At 43.9% G+C, this 16,243-nt stretch overlaps 1 protein-coding gene across 8 annotated transcripts in view; it reads left to right on the top strand.

The window, feature by feature from the left end:
- Positions 1-618: 618 nt before the first annotated feature.
- sox6 (SRY-box transcription factor 6) overlaps positions 619-16,243 on the top strand; it is a 132,942-nt gene continuing 117,317 nt past the window's right edge. For 6 of the 8 annotated variants that reach the window (XM_053435546.1, XM_053435574.1, XM_053435536.1 and 3 more), the window contains exon 1: positions 619-1,071. The gene's annotated coding sequence lies outside the window, so the exon portion shown is untranslated. Of the gene's footprint in view, positions 1,072-1,233; positions 1,559-16,243 lie in introns of those variants that run through there. The other 2 variants (XM_053435565.1, XM_053435502.1) reach the window with 1 other exon arrangement.

The raw sequence follows: 16,243 nt of genomic DNA, 5'->3' as shown, positions 1-16,243 counted from the left end.
CGTGCTGTGATATCATCAGGTTTCACTTCTTATTAATTGAAGACCAAACAGCTTCGCTTTGGTGGTATTTTTAGTTGCCGATTGATTTTCATGCAAATATGACACAAGTCTAAACTGGTCCCTGAACTCTTTCTCCTCCTCCTCCTCCTTCTCCTCCTCCTCTCGCCGGGTTCGTCTCCTCAGCTCAATTCACACATTTTTCTCTGTTCCTGCAAAACTCTGAAAACTCTTTCACTTTAGCTCCGGAGAGGTCAGCGCGTCATTTCTCTGATCATATTTATTCTAAAGGAAACGTGTCACTTAAAAGAAAAAAGTGAACTAAGGAGAGAAGTCCCGCTGAGCTGGGCAGTGTGTGTGTGCGCACGCCTGTGTGTGTGTGTGTGTGTGTGTGTAGCCTGTGCAGTGATGATCATTTAAGTAAAGCTTATTAAAGTGAATAAAGTGCGGCCAGTAACCATCCTCCCTGACTCCACTTTTCCTCCACCACACATCCCTCTCTCTCCCTCTCTCTCTCTCTCTCTCGCATCTCTTGTCTGAGAGGAGGAGGGGTGAGGAGGAGGAGTGGGGGCTGGGGGGTGGTTGGGGGGTAGTCCTGCCTCTTTGCCTTCCTCAGATCAATGCCCTGGCCACTCACTTTCTGATGTTGCACGACGGGAAATGCTTTGAATACTTGCGACATGGCTGCGCGCATTGATTGCCAAGATTGACAGCATCAGCTCCGTCTCCTCTTGTCTGAGCGAGGGAGAGAGAAAAGGGGGGGGAGACAGAAAGAGAGAGAGAGAGAGAGAGAGAGAGAGAGAGAGAGAGAGAGAGAGAGAGACAGAGTAAGAGAGAGAGAGAGAGACAGACAGAACAGGTAGTCGAACTACAACAGCCACTTGTTTTTTCCTTCAGTGAGTGGGACAGCTGAAGTTCGCACAGAGAGTAGACCCGGGATCCCTCTCCTTGCGCACGGCCGCGTGTGAGTAAGTTTTCAGTGCAGCAGATCCTGTAGCTCAGAGACGGTCTTCGCGCACAGGCACTAGAGGGGAAGGACGCACGCTCATCCACGCCACGGCCCGGATCCTCAAGGTAAACAACACTCGACTTTTGTCAACACGCAGCACCGCGGTGGGGCCGAGGCTTTCATCTCCTGCGTGTTTTTGTTGCCGATTGCCCCCCCAACACCACCACGACCACCCCCAACCACTGAAAAGAAAAAGTGGAGCGGAGCGCGCTGTCTGTCAGTGGAGCGGCGCGGCACAGACACGGTGCGCGCGGTTCAGCAGGAAAACCACTTCCAGAAAGTAAAGTGGACGCGTTGGGTCCACGAGGCGCGCGCGTGTGTGTGTGTGTGAGAGAGGGAGACAGAGTGCGCGAGTGTGTGCGTGACCGTCAAAACTTTAATTACCGCGATTATCTGATGCGCCGCTTTCACCCAAACACGCCGAAGTAATAGGAGGCGGAGAGAGGCGCGTGTACGAGCTGCTGGATTCACCGCGGAAATCAGCGAATCTGAGCGATAACCGACATCAGACCTGGTCTCAAGTCAGCTGCGACACATCCTCACACCCGCAAGGTTTGAACCCACGTTTGTTGTTTGTTTCCCCCTTTGTTTATCCCAGCAGCCGCGCGAGCGGACACACGCAGTTCAGACTGTTGATCGCACTTTAACCAAACAACATAAAACCCGTGGTTGTCACTGTTGTGTTAAACGTGTAAATGTTGACAGTGGTTTTGGTGTGTGTTGTTTACACGTCCCGTAACTTTCCTCTGGTGCCGGGGGCAGTTTCACTTGTGTCCACGACGCGGTACCATTCATTGACAGGGACGTGCGTCCCGGCTGCTCTGCTCGTCCCTGAGCTGGACAAGTTGAACGTAAAGTCTTGATTCGCTCCGGTCTTGTTTCTACCTTTCCCCCCCCACGTCCCCCGGCTCTTCTCCACAAACTGCTTCTGTCGTCCGCACATTTTCTGTCTGATTTTCTAATTGTCACAGACCCAGAGTTAGAGCGCGGCCCCGGTTCAGGCTGCTTGCTGGGAATCCACTCTTCCCAACAACTTTCTCGGGAGGTCACGGGGAATTGACCCGTAAAGAATGCATGCGCCATAAATGAAATTTAACCATGTCCATTTAGAGGAGATGCACTTGAACGGACACTTGTTCTTCCATTTACGCAGAAGTGTGTGGAGCTCGGCGGACTCAGCACAAGTTCGGTGTGAAAAGTGCCAACGTGCGTAATACAGCTGCTTTTCTCGCCTTTTATGTTCCGCCGCTGTTACGAGACAATTAAAAAACAATTAATCTGCAGGTCTGTAATTAAAATCATTATTGTTTTGACATTTTTTAGTTCATAATGTAAACTCTAATTATTTAGTGATTATTTGAAATCACTTACAATATTTTTAATACAATATTTATGCTGCACAAAGTTAGTTATTAATTAAGTTTATTATAAAGGTAATACAAGTTAAATACAACAGATGGAGGGATGATATTGTCATCGTGTTACGCAGACGTGTGTCATGATTTTAAGACGTTTTCCAAAAACAAATGCAGGAGTTATGGTATTATTTTAATTAGAATAGAAAAAGACCTGCAGGACAACACTGTAAACCATTTTAAATACATCATATTATTGCGCATTTATTGTGTTTATTAAAAACGGAATACCTGCGTTTTTAACCATGAAAAACACCTGTGGATAACGGCTTATAAAAACACACCCTGCTCTTAAAACGCCTCTAATAAAAAAACACATTTCCAGGGTTCTCTTAGAAATAAAATAAAAACCCGGAGTTGTTTGTGCTGAGGTAAAGTTCTGATCCTATGGAGGAGTCGCTCTCTGTGCGGACGCAGGTCTCCTCATAAGGTAAGGCGGTTGTGGGACCAAATGCGAGCCTAAATGGCACGTTTATAATTAGACTGCCCATTCAGCACATTGTCCTGATTGCTATACAGGGACACTCGGCTCTGTCTGTGTCTCTATAAGAGTTGGTGTGTGACGGCTGCTGCAGCTCAGCGTGTCGCTCAGCGCGCACAGGGCTGAGGAGGGGAGAGAGTGAAAAGCGGCGTCGCAGCCCCTCTGACGCACGGAGCCCGCACTTTGCTCCCATTTAACATCTCGCACTTATTACTTTGCGCACAGGAGGAACAGTCTTAATGAACCACCTTGCTCCTTTGTGCACTTCCTGGCGATTTTTAGCGCACAACTCGGAGCATAATAACCGAGGAAACGTTGTGTGTGTGTGTGTCTGTGTGTGTGTGAGTGTGTGTGTGTGCGTTGATATGATTTTTGGCTGATCCCCTCACATCACTCCTGCTGCTTTATGTTTTGGGAACATAAGTATTTTGCCGTCTGTGATGGCACGATTAAAAACACTAATTGAAAAAAAAGAAGAGTGACCGTTGGTTTGGTGCGTGATGGCGGACCGAGCAATGATATCACATTCATCATGTTTACTGACTTGGCCTCTGTGTTTTCAAGGACTTAATCTGCGGGGGGATCTCGGGCTGACTTTAAGCGTATTTTATTTGCGAGACGGAGAAAAGGCAGCGTGCCTCGCTCCACCTGGACTCCGCGCGTAACCTTTAGATGTGCCAGTGAGTTCAGAGGTTTTTTAGGACTTTTATTTTGACACGCAGGGTCCAGAGAAGCCCCCCGGCTCACTCGTCTAAACAGATCCTGCTGCAGACTGTCCCGAGTTCAATGTCTCCCGTGTTAAAGAGCAACTCTGCTGCAGACACATTTCTTTTTTGCATTATTGCACATTGCTGAGCAGGAGAGGGAGAGTGGTGTGAATGAACTCCCGTCTCTAAAATGGGTTTTGGACCAAATGTCAGGAGCTGAATGATATTTGTGGGTCTGCTTCTTTTTTTTTTAATCCGTCCTCCTCATCCACAGGTAGGATGTGTTTATACTGAGCTCTTGTGCCAGCAATTAGTGGGATCAAAGAAAAAGAGAAAGAGGAAAAAAAGAAGAGAGAAGGAGGGAGGAAGGGAGAGAAGGAGGGGAAGGGGAAGGGTGGCAGACAGAAATGTGCCTTATGTGGTGTTTGGATATTTTTCTGTTTCACTCCACATATGTGCACATATGTGTGTGTTCGCCTGATGCCATGAAGTTAAGAGCACCTGCTGTTTTCTGGGGATTTTATTGTAAAGTTTAATCTCAACTCAATGAAAAATAAATCCCTGCATCAGTGCTGATCTATACATTAGTTTTTATAACGTGTTACAATAAAACCCAGGTGTTATTTCTCTGAAAGACTCAGAGATGAAAATGAAAGTTTAGGTTTAATTTGTACATCCTTGCTCCTCTGCTTTGTCCGAAGTGTATTCCTCTGCAGGTGAAAAATGGAACTCTTAAATGATATTACAACCAATTTAAACTCGTGATAAACTGATTCCACAGTTAGAGGATGGAAAAAACCTTCTTCTATCGGCTAAATTTTGCAACAGGGATATAAATGAAAAGGGTTTGTTGTCATTTTCAGCAGTAATAAAAGTGTGAAACTGACTGTATGTGGAATATTTTATACAAAGTCAAAGTTGCACCAGTTTCTCTCCGACCCTTTATACCTTAAGTTGTTAGGTGTAGACGGCTCACTGCTGCGTGTGTGTGTGTGTGTGTGTGTGTGTGTGTGTGTGTGATTTAGTGACATCTCCTTTCTCCTAGATATTCTGCAAGCATTCCTTCAGGCTTGACACGTGTAATCATTCGATAAACATTTTGATTGGAAACGTCAAAAACCCCAAAACGCCACTGCAGTGTGGCGCCCGCCGACCAGATGTCATTTAGACCACACATCATTACTGAGACTTTACACGTTGCATCTTCCCGTACACTGAACACGTGTGTTCTTTTTTTGTGGAGAGACAGCTTATTTGTTGCTAGTGACAGGACGCTGTCGGGCAAAAATGTACAGATGGGGGGGTAGGTGGGGGCGGCAGTGGGGTGCGCGGGTACGAGTCCCCGTCCGTCTCCGAGTGGTGTGAGAGGTGGCGGCGGAGTGTCTGCGAGACTCGATGATAAACAAGATGAGAGGAGGTAAACAACAGCAGGCCTGGTAAAGGTAGAGGAGGGGGGCGACAGAAGGGTGGAGGACGGCAGGAGATAATAAATGTGGCAGCACATGTTGTGACATCTGTCTTTCTAAGTGTTATCTAATTTGCGGTAGAATATTTCAACAATGATGAAAACCTAACAGGGATGTGCCATACGAGAGCTTTTTTTTTTGTAGTTGTTGCTTCCAGGAGAAGTTGGTGAGAAGGCAGTGACATGTCCCTCCTGTCGTGGCGCTTGGCTTTCTGTCATGGGACCCTGTGGTTTTGGCTTTGCACAGTATTATGTATAATGCAGGCATGCGGTGACAGAGTGTCCTCTGTGCACCGATGCCACATTCGGTGAGGTAGACCGGGTTCCTGACGACAGTGGTCTTGTATTTGAATAAAATGGATTTGTGCTCATGCAGGAGAAAACCTGTGGCCTTTCTCCGTCTCTCATAGAGGAGAAAGACAGAAAACCGGTGCTCAGCTGAGTCATCAGGAGCAGACAGTGGAGCATCACCTCCAGCGGGTCCCCGGCCTGAATGAAAACACTGTGTGGATGCGGAGCCAGGCAGATTAATACGAGCCAGAGGAAAACACTGATGTGACACACCAACTGGTTGAAAAAAAATTATAAAAAAGAAGCCTCTCAAGCTTTTAGATTTTGAATCTCATTTGCCAGAATCTGATTTAGAGTTTTTTATAAAGCCGACACAGGTTTGTCCAATGTCAAAGATTGAACTTGAGCACAAGCAGGATTTTGTTCAGGAACAAATAGATCCTACGTGTTCCGACACTTACTGAACATGGACAAGGGCAGGGGCTGTTTTTCTCTCCCTCCTCCATTAGATCCCCGTGTCCCTCTGGCTGCTGTAAGTGAACAGTATTGCTAACATTAAAGGATTACAGATGAAAAAAGTCTAAATATGTGTATCTTCACAGGAGCTGTATAATTGCACAAGTAACCTAAGTGGCTCATTTTGATCTGTATCATTCACTCTCCCACCAAATATGTTTTCGTCAAAATAATTGGACATTTTTTTTTTGTCCATAGCATAGTTGTGCATAATTAACTTTCATTTCCAAATGCAACAGCTATGGTAAGTAGCCTGTGTTGATATATCTTTTTTTAAATTGCACATTAATATGTAGATTTAATTGGACTGGCCTTGGTGGCCACGTGTTTGTGACACAGGTCTGGGACTGTAATCAGGTGGAGGAATTAGTGGAGCTCATTGTTTTTTATGAATCAAATGAAGATTTGTACAGTGGCTGTTTGAAGACGGTTGCCTTTATTTCCATATCAAAGAGCCACACAGTGCAGCCGGGCAGTAATTAAAATGTGGTGGATTTTGGAGTCCCCCTGCGCATGAACACACAAACACATGCACGCACGCACACATTTTCCCGCTCACACACAAGCACAGCGACACATGCATACACACATACTCTCTTTCTCTCACTCAAACACGCGCACACACACACACGCAGCATATGGACCAAGGCTGAGAACATCAGGTTGTGTGAAAAGAGTGCAGGTGTTTGAAACTGAATTTTAAACAAACACTGGTGTCGCTTCATGTTCCCTTTGCAGACGTTTGGATACGGAATCCAAAGCCAGTTTAAGAAAAACACACAAACACACACAAGTTAGTTTTCTCACCCTTTCTTCTGGCAACCATTTTGTTTGAGAGAGTCATACATTAATTATGTTTTTTTTCCTTTGACTCTGTAACAGAGCTTTCACTTACTGAAGTCACACAGCACAGAAATTATCCTTATTTATCAAACTGTCAGCATTTTATATAAGCTGTATAAATACATATATATGTATATATATACATTTTTATATATATAAACACACACACATATAAACGGTCTACATACTGTGTGTATGTGTGACCTTGCTGCATAATAGTGGGATTATTAAAAAAAGAAGCCCCCAGTGATTTCTCCCCTCCTAGACTTAGAGAAGCTCTGAAGACACAAGATTGTGTCTTGTGAATGAACAAGGGAAAAGAGATTAGTGTAATGTGGGGTTTTGTGCTGCTCACGCACAAAAGCATCACAACAAGCCTTTTCCTCGTGATCCGCAATATATTGTGTGTGTGTGTGTTTGTGTGTGTGTGTGCGCGTGTGTGCATGTGTATGTGTGTGTGTGCGTGTGTGTGTGTGTTGATCAGGCCGTTCCCCTGGGCAAGCCGCTGCCTTGGAGGGAGTGTTAGAGGACTATATGAAAATATAACTGCAGCCAGTATAGGCAGCTGTGACACTGGAAGTTTTTATGCAAATATAATGTGAACCTTAAAAGAACCCTCACCATGTTCATCACAAAGCTCATTTGAAAGTCTTTTTTTTGTTATGAATAACACTCATTACTCATTAATAATTTCAACGTTCAGGGTTGAGCATGAGTCACAAGGTTGTGACTCACTCACTTACCCTTTGTGAGTAGAATACTCAATTGATCTCCAGCTTGTGAAAGTTGATGTACTTCATTTTGTTAGAAGGTCTCCTCTGTCAGTATGAAGCCGAACAATTAGACATTATCCAGCTGGTGGAGGTTGACAGGCGGCTTGGTCTCTGCCAGCTTGATCTGACATGAGATGTAAAATATGCTCTGTAGTTCTGGTTAAGCCGACCGATCTGGCTCCTGTACTCTGCCGTCCAGCCTCTAGGATGCTGGGCGCTGGTTAGCTGGCACACAACTGTTTTTAGATCAGTCTGGCATATTAGTGTTTTTGCTAATACAGAGTGTGTTTGTGTGCATGTATACAAGCTCTTGAGCCATGTGTGGTCTGAATACGTGACTAGGGTTGGGTATTGATGGTACTATGGGCAGACGTAGTACATATGGCCCATGGGGGGTGTCCCAAAACCGAGACGCAAAATGAGAGTTGACGATAAGAACAGTTTATTTGTTGCTTAGGCAAATTGCAAGGTGAAATTTAACATACTAACTGTTAACAGTCTAAAGCAAACCTAGCTTAGATGTCCAAATGCAGATACATGCAAAACGCTTAACAAACTTACACAACAAAATAAGATTGTTAAGCTTTAGGTGTGTTGTTGTCGTGAGGTAGCTACTAGCTAGCTCCAGGCTAATGTTACGTGGTGCCAGAGCCGCATAGAGAACAGCTTCTCTAACTATGCACCTATTGCAGATCTCAGATCAGGCTCTAAAAGGAGGCAGTGAAACCTGTGTTGTGATTCGCTGCGGTAGGTATCGGCCGTGTAGGCTCGGCCATAATGACCACATTGACCACAGTGTAGCACTTGGATCCATGATGCAGGCTGGTCCAGATAATTGGCTCAATATGACTTCATCAAGAAAACTTTCCCCGCATAATTAAATAAATGCTAAAATGATCCGAGACACCACATCTTGCATATTCATTCTCATTCAAAATGTGGATTAAAACCATAGTTGGTTCTTAACATGTTTGACGATAAATCTCACAGCAGAAACATAATGAGTTTGTTGTTGCTGCTGAAATTCAACTTCTCGCGGCTAGCGGGTGTGAGCCGTCCTGGATGGAAACAAACACCGATGGACCATTTGCATCACGGAGCAGCTACTGTGACATCTGAAACAGGCGGGGAAGTTATGGAAAAGAAAGGACATATTGGGCCAGAAATCAGATTCCCAACAGTTTTTCCTGTGGAAAATGCTAATGCACGGTGCCAAAAATAAATCAAAGTGACAAAGAGGGAGGGGGCGGGGGAATAGATGGAAAGGGTCTTGTGGCTAAAGTTCTGATCCAGTTAACCATAGCATCTCTCCTTACCCAGGTCTTTTGTTTCCTTTCTCAATAATTCCTTTTTACACCGACTTGGACGTGTTACAAGGCTTTGCCCTTAATGTGCATTATGAGCAAATGGCCTCAGCAGACCCAACCACAAGCTTTCTCTTGGTTTCTGTCTTTCTCTCGCTCTCTGTCTGGCTTTGTTATCCTCGCTCTCTCTCACCCTGTCGGTGAAAAGACGGGCTGAGAGCTGATTTTACAGCGGCTCTCTGAGGCTGAAGACTCCACACAAATAATGATGTTAGTGTTGGTGTTGCCTCAGACCTCTCTGATGATGAGTAAGTAGATCACTCAGTCCCATTTAGTCTAAGAAATAGATTTTTCCTCTCATCGTGCGCATGGTGAATAAATCACACGGTAAAATCTTCGCTGTTTTCAAGGTGGTCGAGGAGACTTCTTTGTATTAGGTGGTAGCTGACATTCACATTTCATTTGTTTCCAATTGGCTCAGTTTCTCCACCTCAGCCGCACTAGTGACTGCAGGACAGACTTTATCCATTACTCTGTCTACTTGCACCATAATGTGACCATAAGCAAAGCAAAGACACTAATGTTCGGGAAAAGAAAAAAATCTACTTTCATCTTAAACCAACAAGAAAAAATCTCATTTTAGCCATTTGGACGTTTTTTTATGGAGGGTTGATGAAATAATATACACACATATTAGAAACAACTGTTGAGCACAGTGGAAACATCTCACCCAGTCGGTATTTGCACCTATAAGCAACTTATGATTGGCTCAGCTGCACATTTAGGCAAAGTGCATCTACAGCGAGAGAAACGGACTCACAGCTCGAAGAATAAAGCCAAAGAAGGAACCGACTGCGATAATCACTTTCTTGAATGGGACTGAAAAAGAGAAATCTGCTGAAATGATAGAGAAAGCCTGTGGTTTGGCCAATGCAGTAAATTTCCCATGAGCCTCTTTGACAATCTGAGGGGATAGCCACTCTGGCACACGCCGCACGCCCGCCCACACACACACACACACACACACACACACACACACACACACACACACACACACACACACACACACACACACACACACACACACACACACACACACACACAGAGAGGCAGCACAGTGTAGAAACCTCCAGGAGAGGCTGGTCTGAAGTAGGATGATAGACAGGAGGTGGGAGAGGAGGACCAGATGAAGATGATGGGAGGGGTTGTCCTGTTTGAGGAACAGTAACACTCACTCTTTTTTTCCATTTCACAGAACAGTCTGTAAAATCTACAAAAACTTTGCTTCAGAGAGTGGAAAGAAAGTGTGGAACAAGAATTAAAGTACAAATGTTCAGTGTATTTGTAGAAAAAGATGAATCCTTTGCTTTGGGTGGGATACGACCACAATTAATGACCCGACAGACTGCGAACAAATATATACAAATGACTTCAAGCTTTCCCTCCTGTGCATCTTCATATGCAACTAATTTGCTGCAGTTTTACGTTCTTATACTGCAGAGTAAAGTCAAGAGGAGAAGGTCATGCCTGCTGGTTATGCATCACGTCATACGTTTTCTTTTTTAAGTATTTACCACGCTCACCATGTTTCTTCTAACCTGAACAAATTGTTTTAGTTTCCCAACCTAAACCATAATGTGCTCAGCGTAACCACAGCGTCTCCATAACTCTAACCAAGTGCTGCGAGTTGCCTAAACACAACCCTGAAAAAAATGTAATCATGCTTTGGTTGCGAGGAGACTAATTTGTAGCGACAACACACAAAAGCTTTTTTGCTGCAGCGTTCGACTTAAAGATTCAAAACAAAAAACGCTTTCAAAAGGATACGAGAAAAAAATGACTAATTAGACAGGAATCCGATGGCCTTGTATTTGTATGAAAAAGTTATTGCCAATTGCAAATTAGTTGTATGTGAACGCTAACTGTAGAAGACCCTCTTGGACTCAACCATCACTCAGATGCCTGCTCCTATCGGCGCCTGCAGGAGGGCTACGGTTTGCGTTTTTCTCTCAGCGAGGAGAAAGGTTTTACGTCCTCGCCTCGGGGTGGGGCTGAGGGTAAACTGGGGAGGTACAATGTTCCTCCTTATCCTCAGCAAAGCTAAATTTATTGGTCACCATCTGCAGGGTGGAGGAGTTTGGGTTGTGGCCAGGCCAAAGAAAGGCTTCTAATTAAACAGTCATCATTATCAACTTGTGGTCAGTGATCATCATCCCCAACACTGGTTCCCCAAGATGAACATGGAATCATTGAGGCTTTCCTTCAAGCCCCATGTTGGACTGAATTAGAACAGAAGAAACGGAGGAGAAAAGTGCGAGCGAGGAACAGTTTTTTCCCTCTCTTGGCAGAACAGGCAGCATGAGGCCCTGTGCCATATCCACTCAGGTTTAAACAATTACCCAACATCAGAGAAACCAGTAGAGCCTCAGCGCTGGCACGACCGTCGTGCTTTTGACTGCTGTACTTCAGTCCATGGTTTCAGACATGGCCAAGTGTCACATGTAAGCGGAGCTTTCGATAATTTCAATTAGTGTAAGAGGGTGTGCCTGCAGTATCTGTATCACTGCTGCTGGAGGAGCGTTCCTTTGAGGTTGACAGGCCCTTAATATAGTATTTCATGGTTTGATGTGTGAGTGACACAGAGGCGCTCCAAGAGGATGGCAAAATGGTTTATTAGGACCTAATTAGAGCTCTGTGATTAAAGGGGAAGTGACTGTGATTAGGAGACCTGCGGATGATGTGGAAACATGGATGAATATTCAGAGGAGTAAAGCAGAGTATGTATTAGCCTGCCTGCGTGTGTGGGTCTTTGTACACTATGTGAGTCCAAGCTGCCTCAGAGCAGTTGTGTTATAATACCATCTTAACAGTGGATCCATGCAGATGACTGTTACAACTTTTTACAACAATCTGGCAGAAAAATGCACAGAAATACTTTTGTAGCTGATGATTTTGTGTCAGTTGATTCATGCAGGATTTCAGAAGTCCGACGAGCAGCTCTTGTGCCTCAAACATCATTAGAAAAATCAAGATGACCTCAGTTTGTGGCTTGTTTTTGTTTTTGTTATGGTTTCAGTCCAGCATGTAAGAGTAACGCAGCAGACGTTCACAGCCAATTGAAGGTGAAACTATGAGGAATGTCCTGCAAAGCCAGGTCTACTTTGGGAAGCTTAGTGCACTTGCAAAGAGTCGCACATTCATGTGAACTTTGAAGCATGTGCTGTTTAATCAAAGTGATAAATGGTTTTATTATTATTATTTGTCCCCATCGATGGAGAGGTTAGCATTGGATTTTCTTTCTTTTCACTGCACAAACTTCAAACTTTTTCAGATATGTGATAGCCGCCGCCATTAGAAATCATTTATGGGAGTGTTCTGAAGGCGGGAGATTGTCGGCGGGGGGCCGAGCGATTTTACAATTTCACAACTGACTTCCTCCTTAAAATGACACTGGCTTACCTGCCTATTACTCCCTTTGATTTCTACAGTGCATGCTTCTGCGCTCTGAGAGGTATTCATAATAAGCTTAAACTCCGCTGGCTTCATTGCTAAAGGGTGCTTATCTCTTGGCTATTCAAGAGAAAGAAGGGTAATATTTTTTCCAATTTCAACATTTCACTGTTAGGCCACACTCGGGCCCAAAACGTTCAGAGGTCTGTTGTGGAGAGCAGGGAACACACCATACACAGACACATACTGTACGTCCACGCGTGCACGGACACAAGGACATGCACTTAACACACATACACACACTTTGTCCATGGCTTTTCTTTAATATATCTTTCTTTTTTTTCCATTTAAAATTGAAATGGTACAGCTTTGGATTATTTTATTTTTTGGCGGGTTGGAAGTCACGTATTTCTGCACATTTATTTATATATTTTATCCAGTGTACATTTTTACTCAAATTTGTAAAGGTTTGGGAGCCAGTCAGCAAGTGGTATTGAAAGTCTGCTCAGTTGAAATCCACATCAGTTCTATTGAGAGAAAAGGATCCCATAAAAGTGTTTTTCTTTTATTACATCGATCATGCTTACCTTGCAGCACTTATTACATATTTGGACATGCAATTTAATCTATTTGCGTTTTCATTTTGTCCCCGTGGAGTGTTCAAAGCGCACTCAGCCTCACAATGTATACTCGTATGTAACGTAAGATATACTTGAAAACTAGTTTGTGGTGAGCAGTAGTGGCCATGGAGGGCCCTCTCGCTTTAGCTTGGAGCCATGTCAGTTTTTTTCCGTGTAGAATAATGAGAAGCATGTGTTTGGCATGTGGAGAAAAAAAAACAAGAAAACATGGTGATCTTTCATGTGACCCACCTGTTGTGCTTTAAATGCAGTTAACCCCAGCCTCATGGTACCTTTATCTTACAGGAGCATCTTCCTCCTCCTGCTCGTTCTGTTGCATTCTCTTCCTAATTATTTTTCCCCGGGCCCTGCAGAGACTCACGGCTGGGCATGGCCGAACACAAATGGTAGCACACAGGAGCAAAAGTAAACACTCGAGCAAGAACAACTAAACATTAATGACTACAGGAATTTAAATACACCTAATCTGTAGGTGCAAAGTGTTTGTTTTGAACGACATCTCTCTCCAGCAGTTAACAGTGTGCGGCGGGTCGGCCCGACTCTCGGCGCTCCCCGGCCTTCGCTCCGTGGCCTCGGCCTGCTGGGCTCTCAGTTTTACAGTTTGCCATGCTGTAATGGGCTCTCAGGACATGATGGGAATATAATAACTGCTTGACAATGTTGTTCTTACCCCCCTCTCGTTCTCCACTAAATGTAAAATGTGCCCAGAAACATGGCATATATGGTACAGGTTGTGATGTCAGTTGTTATTGCTGGACATGTGAACCAGTAAATTTGGATTATTTTCCACAAACTGCTGTGCGGAGTGCATTATGTCACAAAGGCCACATTGTAGCTGGTTGGGTGTAGAGCAGCTACAGCTACAGCTACATCTCTCTCTCTCTCTCTCTCTCTCTCTCTCTCTCTCTCTCTCTCTCTCTCTCTCTCTCTCATCCTCTCTTCTCTCTCTCTCTCTCTCCTCTCTCTCTCTCTCCTCTCTCTCTCTCTCTCTCTCTCTCTCTCTCTCTGCATTGCTCGGGCCACCGTCTGTGCTTCCAGTCCAGACTGCAGCCTGACTTTATGCCTATTTCCTTTCCTTGTGCTGCAATCAATGGACAATGGGCCTATAGGATACACTGCATAATGGGGAAAAAAATCAGGAATAAAAAAAAAAAGTGTGTCCAGACTGACTGCCAAGAATGTTATACAGACATTTTTTTTTTTTACCATGCGAATTGATTATGTGTGAAACCTTGTGCGGATATTTTGGGGATATTATAATAAACTGGGATGTTCCTACATTTGATGCAGCTCTGTGAAAGATGTAGATATAAATAATCTGAATTCCTTTGCTTTCCTTCCTTGCTTTCCTTTTGTCCTGTGCAGTATGGAATGGAAGAGCGTCCGATAAAGAGCCTCCTGTTTTTTCCATTAATTAAATTTGCCACTTACATACACTGGCAGGAACCTCTTACCTTGTTTGACTTATTTATTGCCTGACTGCAGAGGTAATTTGACCTTTCTTTTCAAAGGCTCTTGTTTAATCCAGAAAGGAGTGTTAACTCAATTATACCAGTGATCAGTGGCTCAAACACTACATTTGTTTCCTGTGAGGGGGACAAGCCAACTGGAGCCCTCCATGCTCCCAGCTCCTTGTCCCCTTACTCCTGCCTGGTCCTTCCAACCCTAAAGGGTAACAAGAGCATGAGAGAGAGGGGAGGAAGGGGTGAATTAGGAGGAAGGAGATGGGGATGGGGATGGGGGGGAGGGGAGGGAGGCAGACATGAGTGAGATGAGAAGGAAGAATGGAGAGAGCGAGAGAAAGAGAGAGGGGAGAGAGCCCCACAGTTCCTGCCATGTCACTGGAGATTTGTGTTCTCCTTTTAAATCATTTCCCTCTTTAGCAGATTAAGAAGGCAGAAATATTCTCAAACTGATCATTTTCCCTCCCCCCTAAACGCACTCATTTGCATTTGCATACGCTGCTATTAATTGAGGGTTTCAAAAAGAAAAAGACAAATGACCTGTGCAAATGTAAATAAAAAGGAAAACAGAGGTTATAATGTTAATTGTTCAAATGGCTGCTCAGGCATGTGGCCCCATCACCATCAGATTTACACCAGTGTCACATGCATACGCTGCATTACAGACTTTTTCCATAACGTTTTTTAAATCAGGATTTCAGCTATTATTTTTTTTTCATGTAAATACACGTCTTCTGTTGTGTTTTTGTTCATTTGGTTTAGTTTTTCTAATGAGACGCAGAGAAACCCATTGAGATGCTGCTGTAGTCAGTGCAGCGTTGTTGTGTTATATGAATAGAAGATGAAGACTTATTTTCCAACATGGAATATGAACGTTCATTTTTTTCTCCGAACACTGCAGCCCATTTAGGACTTCCTCTACTCCGTGACATGCAACAAATGTTTCCCATGTCCACAGTTAAAGTTGTCTGCCCGCATTGTGCCGGGCGTGCTCGCCGCTAAAATAATTACGTGTCAACTTAAGCTTGCCTTTGCAAATCGAAAAATGTGCGACAGTAATACAAGTCATTTGTGGGAAAGGCCACTATCAAACAGCGCGTCTCCGCTTCTTCCCACAAACAAGGAAAACGCAGAATAATTTGCGGACACCAATGCCTTGTTGTAACCTGATCATTTATGGATCAGTTGTTTCCTTTCTGGTTTAATTCACCATGTGATTGATTTTCAGTGGCGTACTGTTGGAAAATATCCACACTAAACCGTGCCTGAAATGGGGAATCATTTGAATACAGATGCTTACAGCTAAAGCCTTGTCACTGGAAACCACTCGGAGCCTGGAGACAATTGCAGGTTGATTATGTTGCTTCTGACAGAAGTTGCAAGTCCTTTGTACCAGGCAGGGATATTTGCATCTAAATGCTTATTGTAGAAATCTAAACAGCATAAAGACTGATTGTAAATGCCAGCTGTTGGGCTGCACTCGGGAATAAAAAAATAATTTCAATAAGGGAAATTGGGATGGAAATGAGGGAATTATTTTCAAACAGTGGAGATGAAATCAATAAGTAGGAAACAACGCAGTTTGTTGTGCTGGTTACTTTTATCATCTTTATTGAGCGTGTTTGTAATCACATATGAATCTATTTACAGTTTTTCATTGTATGTTGTAACTGGTGGAAACACAGTGTTTATATTCAATTCGTCTTATTCTTTGCTTCCTTCTACGGGCTGTAACTAGTTTGCACCACAGGTATGAGAAGAATTACAGTAAATTGAAACATATTTAACACATCTGCTCCTTCTCGATATTATTTGGTTTACAGGTATTTTGAGATCGGTGAAATGTGCTAGTTTATGCCTTGCGATGTTTGTTTGTGCGTGCATCTAT

Source organism: Pleuronectes platessa, chromosome 1, assembly GCF_947347685.1.
Source record: "Pleuronectes platessa chromosome 1, fPlePla1.1, whole genome shotgun sequence".
In the NCBI taxonomy this organism is placed as follows: domain Eukaryota; kingdom Metazoa; phylum Chordata; class Actinopteri; order Pleuronectiformes; family Pleuronectidae; genus Pleuronectes; species Pleuronectes platessa.
This window is presented reverse-complemented; position numbering and strand designations above follow the sequence as displayed.